Source organism: Crinia signifera, chromosome 2, assembly GCF_055691185.1.
Source record: "Crinia signifera chromosome 2, ASM5569118v1, whole genome shotgun sequence".
Classification (NCBI taxonomy): Eukaryota; Metazoa; Chordata; class Amphibia; order Anura; family Myobatrachidae; genus Crinia; species Crinia signifera.
Genome location: NC_139218.1, coordinates 71,649,793 through 71,656,193, shown reverse-complemented (window position 1 = coordinate 71,656,193; position 6,401 = coordinate 71,649,793). Strand labels below are relative to the sequence as shown.

Here is a 6,401-nt window from a genome sequence, read left to right as displayed (position 1 = left end):
GTAAATAAGCTGAGCGGATCTTATCTCCATTATTATACATTGCTATAATCTTATTATAACTGCTGATGTACTAATAGTTATGTTATAACAACAAATTATAACCCCACAATGGTGAAGTTACAGCTGGTTCCACCACCCTGATCTGTTCTATTGCTTCCATGGTAGAAAGTGCTGGCAGTGCGGAGAGTTATGTAGTCACAGCTCATGATGTCTCTTCCTCTGCTCCTTACAGCCAGGCAAGTCTGCTAAGCAGCAGAAGGGGTCGGCCCAGCACCTCACCAGTGTGCAGCACCCCACCATTGTGCACCCCCCCACCATTGTGCACCCCCCTACCAGTGTGAAGCCCCCCTTGCCCTGTGCCAGTGTGTCTGGTGAACTGCCAGCGAAGCCCGACCCTAGACAGGTGCGAGAGGCATTTGTGGCAGCAGCGGTGGCAACAGCCATCTCCGAGGTAGTGGCATCCTACCTGCTGTTTGAGGGTAAGCTTCCTCCAGGTGCTATGTATGGGCTGCTTGTTTCTGATCACTAGTCTAATGGGCCCCATACATCAGCAATGACAATCAATGGATATACAGATCCAGGGATTTTTTGGCCAGATAAATGGATTCTACAATCTATTTGACTTGCCCACACATTACAGATTTATTTCAGTGATCGGCAGATTTTTCCATTGCATCTTCATATCTGGAAATTGCCCAATCGATTGTCATTTCAACTGTTCATAATGTAAATAGATGAAGAAGACAAATTGGGAATGCCCACACATATAAAAAAGAACTGCAGATAATACCAGATTATTAAACATGTTTAAAAATCTGATTAAGCAATCGATTGGCGATCCCTATTCATTTTTGATTGGGATTGCCAAAAGGGGAGCCCACACATCTAAAATTAATTGTGGCAATCATCTCCAGATCTCAGGATTGTCACAATTAATTGCTAATGTATGGGGCCCATTATTCTAGTGTTGCTTTGTTCGCGCTCACGCACCAGTGGTGCCGACATTACTGTTATGTTCCATCATTGTGACAGGCTGGTAACTAGTATGTATGTACTCAGGGCCGGTGTAAGGCTTCCCAGCACCCTAGGCAAAACTTCAGCCTACTAATTTAAGTCAAGTTTTAGTCAGTGGATCTTGACGAACATTTTTGTATAATTTTAGTCATTTATTTAGTTATGGCTGTGCAGGTTATTGATACTGTAATGGGTTTTGCAGAAGATCATTTCTCTATCATTTCCTTGAATACTTTTTATACCTGTCACTATGGGGGAAATTTACTAAGCCAAATACGGCTGAAATATTCAAATTTGTATTAGTAAGTAGGAATATTTTAGGGGTATTCGTATTTTTGGCATTTACTATACCAAAAATACAACAATTTATATTTGTATTCATGGCACATTCGTATTCGTCGGTTCCTCCTCCTAAATACTGCTATTGGCTGCCTAGCGACGACTAGCGGTCAATCAGCGGTCAATCAGGAGTTGCTAGGCCGCTAGTAGTCTTTTTGTTTTTTTTCCCTGGGATGCCTACATGCAATAATGTGGTCCCCACTTCCCCAGGACCCCTGCCCAGGCTGACTGGTCAGGGGGTAAATGCTTTGGCCATGGGACCTTATATAATAAGTGTCCCCCGGCTGTGGCATTTCCCTGCTGGCTGGTTGGGCCTGGTGCTCGTTCTTAAAATATGGGGGAGCCCTACTCATTTTTCCCCCAGTATTTTGGGAACCAGGACTGGCCCTTGGGCCTTGTGCTGGTTTTATTTCCCTGATGTTTTAAAACCAGGACAGTCTCTTTGAGCCTAGGGCTGGTTATAGCTATGGAAGGGGACACCACGCCATTTTTTTACAAATTATTTATTACATTTTTCATTTTTTTTTACACTGTAGCCTGCACGGATCTGACTGATCTGTGCAGGCTGCCGACTCGTATTTGTATTTAGCGGCCGTATATACATATATATGTATTAGTATTCTTATTAAATTTCCCCCTATGTGTTTAGTAATCTAGGTATCAAACAAGGTAACAAAGGTAACTAACTGGCTAGCTTCAGATGGAGCCCCTCCCATCTATCTTCCTAAGGCCATGGCTCAGGAAATTCCTATTTTCGTTATTGTTACATTTTAGTCAAAGAAAAAACCTTCGTTGACGAATAGTTTTAGTCTAAATTTTCGTTGACGAAATGAACACTGATCTACAGAGGTGATTGTGCCTCCGCACAGATCTTGCAACCTATTACATAGAGCCCATAGACAATACTGGTTACATTTACTACAATGAAAAGTGGTGATGTTGCCCATAGCAACCAATCGGATTCTGTCTCTCATTTTCAGATGATACATCATCTGTTGATTCCATTGACAGCAGCAGCAGTGGATGTTCGGAGCTGATGGATCTGGCAGAAACATCCGCAGATAACTACAGCACTGGCTCTTTTGCGAGCAGCGACTCCTCCCCCAGGTAGGTTGCCGGCACAATACTGCTCTGGTCGCTGGGGTAGATTTCAGGTCTCTTGTCTTACGCACATGCTGTGATGTAGAAATGGTATCTCCATATCTGCCTGCAGCTGGGGCTGCTACACAAGAGCGCTGATGGGCTGGTATTCTACTTGTATGACATACATGTATATATAATTATACTAACGAGTGTAGCAATATAATAAGAGAAACGCTACAGCGGGAGAAATTAAGTCATGTCAATGATGAGGCCTACGCACATGTAGCGATATTGTCAGTGATCTGAATGATGCTAGATCGCTCAGATCACTCAGCACAGAACGCTCAGCACACAATGCTGCGCAGAGACGATATGAGCTGAGCGATCTGTCACTGCCATTGTTCTCAATAGGGAGAACACAGGCGATGACTAAATTAATACTGCATGCAGTATCTACATCTCTCGGTGATAGCGACGCATGGGGCCACACATCACTATTGCTCTAGGCCCTACACACACACAGCGATGTGTGGTTCATTTCTAAGCAATCTAGTCAGATTGCTTAGAAAATCACTGGGTGTGTCGCCCCATTAGAGGAATCTCACATCACTGTGCACTGTGCTTCCTATATGGGGCCGTCCTTGTCATGTCACACCCATAGTATCAGCGCTCTTATTGGTCCAAAGCGGGATCACACAGATAAATGTAGTCAGTAAGGGCCACTAGCACGGTGCAGGCGCTACATAGCAGCAGGCCAGGGAATAATGAGATGACTTGTACATGGCAAACGTTTGTGTGTTACAATAACAGTCACTGATCAAAGTCTTTATTTATAGGAAGAGAATCTACAAGAACCGCATCGATGTTGGCTTCATCTGGGATGACGAGGAGGATGGGATGCCCAGGGTCGATGTTTAAACAAGACCAAACCTGGACATCGGACGCATATCCCATAACTTGGGAACTTGCACATTTGATTTGTTCTATTTACTGTTAAGTGCATCAAACTTAAATCATTATAGTTTATGCAAAGTTTATTTGAAAAGCCTGTCCCGTTGATGGGTAATCCCCCTACCCTGTCCTGTTGATGGGTAATCCCCTACCCCGTCCTGTTGATGGGTAATCCCCCTACCCTGTCCCGTTGACAGGTAATCCCCTACCCCCAATCTCTGTCTTCACAACTCCCTCTCTCCATATCCAGCAAGTTTGAAGCATCATTTTGCTTACACTTTCTGGGGAGTAATGTGGTCGCTGAGCGGCCTCTATATGATCTATTGTTTCAACAATAAACAGTAACACAAGTCAATCAGTGTCTGATGTGTTATTTCCCACTAATGTGAATGTTTCCTATTGTACTACTGTATTGGTCTGACCCATTCATGTGTTAAATAGCTGTGGGAATGTAGGGGGAAATTTACTAATATGAAACACCTAGTTTTTCGTATTAGTATTTTCCCTACGACTGCATACGACGTTTGTTACGACAATGTTTCAGTCGACGACGATGTTTCAGTCGTATGCAAAGTCGTGTTCCGGAGGGGAATGTACAAAGCAGTCATACACGACTGCTTTGTAACCCCCCGATGTCGTATTTATTCGTATTAGCTGGCCGTATATACGGCCGCTAATACGAATGTTTCTGGCAGTCTGCACGGATCAGTCAGATCCGTGCAGGCTGCAAGGTGTAAAAAAATAAATAGAAAAATAAAAAAATATTAAAAAAACCCAGCGTGGGGTCCCCCCACAGCTGTAATCAGCACCAGGCTGAAAAAGCAGGGGCCGGTAATTAAAAATCAGGGAACCCGACAAATAGGGGTTCCCCGATTTTTAACAACCAGCCCTAGGCTCCAGGTCCGGGCTGGTTCCCAAAATACGGGGGACAAAATGACTAGGGGTCCCCCGTATTTTAAGAACCAGCCCCAGGCCAAACCAGGCAGCAGGGTAATGACACAGCCGGGAGGAGACTTTTTATACAAGTCCCCCCGGCCAAAGCATTCAGCCCTACCAATCAGTCAGCCTGGCCAGGGGCCCTGGGGGAGTGGGGACCCCCCCAATAAAGGGGTACCCCCCCTCCAGGACTTACCTGACCAGGCTGAAGCCTGGTGCTGTCCTCTGTGGCCCTGTGCGGTGGCCACCGGGCTGATCTTGGTGTAAAAAATAGAACAATAAACTATTGTTTTAAACTGTGGAACTATGAGTCCCAGCAAGCCTCCCCTGCAAGCTGGGACTTGGTGAACCACAAGTCCCAGCCTGCGGGGCATTAAAGGGCCCGCTGGGTCTTGTAGTTCCACAGTAAAAAAATTAGTTAAATAATTACACACTGACACCTGAAAAATAAAAGTTTAATACATACATTACACACACACTGATACTTACCTATCTTGATCCCGTAGGTAGGTCCCAGAGTCTTGATCCGGTGCCTTGTCCTGGTTCCGGATCATGTCGTCTTTCTTCACCATGTCGATCTTCATGTCGGCGTCGGCGTCAGGTCCGGGTCCGAAGAAATCCATGGTGGACCTGTGGAAGGAAATCCAACTCACCCAGGTCCTCCATGGAAGTTCTTCTGGCTTGGTCCGACGTTGTCCAGGGCTTCTTCCTTCTTCTTCCATCTTCATCCATCTTCTTCCTCCTCGGCGTCTGTACTAAGAATGAATTCTGGCCAATCAGGAGCCGACTTTCCTGGCTCCTGATTGGCCGCTAGGCGGCTTCTGATTGGCCAGAATTCATTCTTAGTACAGACGCCGAGGAGGAAGGATCTCTGCCGCTCTGACAGTCGGGGAGCTTTGCTGGAGTCACCGGCAGCTTGCGATACAGTAGGTCAAACAGCATGCAGGTCAAACTAAGGACCTACAGATGGAGCCGGTCTCGTCTAAGCGGCTCCTGGTGCGCCATTCAGTGGGACTCAGATTGAATGAGGTGTGTTTGGATGTGAGACACTCGTGCGCCCCATTCACGGCAGTGAACACGCAAGCATGTGAGATGCTCACGTGTCCCTGTCCCAGCGAACGGCTGTAATTCATGTTCGCATGCAATGGACAATTGTCACGCAATGGAGAAATTATTGGCAGACCGCGCATGTGCTGTGATCGCTAATGAGTGTGCGCAAAGGTGCCAATGCACTGTGCAGCCCCCTACTGGAATTATGCATTGGCCTGGATCAGTATATCATCAGTGTAGGTTCAACCCTTTTGCCTTGGCCCACATCATTATGTCATCAGTGTAGGTTCTTCCCCTTTGCCATGGCCTGGATCAATATGTCCTCAATGTAGGTTCTACCCCGTTTAATTGTAAAACACACTGTACCCTCAGAAATTGCTGATACCGTATATCCTGCTAATATGGTTCACAGCCTGGCAGCCATTGATGATGAAATTAAACTGATAATGAAATTTATACCACACACTGTCATACATGGTAATCATCATCATCAATGGCTGCCAGGCTGTGTGCGGTATAGCCAATGATAATGTGACATTCAGGCAACTATTAGTGTCAGTATTACAAGAGGATATAGTGACAGTCTGTGCAGATTTTTTCCCCTAGACTAGAGATAGGTATACCTTCACTGGAGCCTATGACCAGGCAAAGAAACAGCACCGCAGCAGCAGCACAGACTGTACGCTGCCGAGATGGCGCAGCAACTAATCCACTCTACTTAAGAAGTGGGCGGACTTGGAGGCGGGGCACAAGGGCCTGATACACTGCACTGCATCAGGTCAGTGCCAGATTAAGGTCTAAATGGGCCTGGAGCTGAAAATTATCAAGGGCCTATTATGCGCAATAATAAGGGTAGTGGCCAGCACCTAATAATGTGGGGGGCGTGGCCAGTGTTCTGGTTGGGTAGTCTGGTTATGGGAGCGCCAGGAGCCGCTCAGACGAGAGCGGCTCCATCTGTAGGTCCTTAGTTTGCCACATGGATTGAGCCAAAATACACTTGCCACACTCGCCACGCTGCAAAATACCAC

At 46.2% G+C, this 6,401-nt stretch overlaps 1 long non-coding RNA gene across 1 annotated transcript; it reads left to right on the top strand.

The window, feature by feature from the left end:
- Nucleotides 1–211: 211 nt before the first annotated feature.
- Nucleotides 212–3,732, top strand: LOC146058760 (uncharacterized). Its single transcript, XR_014469943.1, has 3 exons — nucleotides 212–479; nucleotides 2,334–2,460; nucleotides 3,273–3,732. It is a non-coding gene; the product is annotated as an uncharacterized LOC146058760 (long non-coding RNA).
- The last annotated feature ends 2,669 nt before the right edge of the window (nucleotides 3,733–6,401 follow it).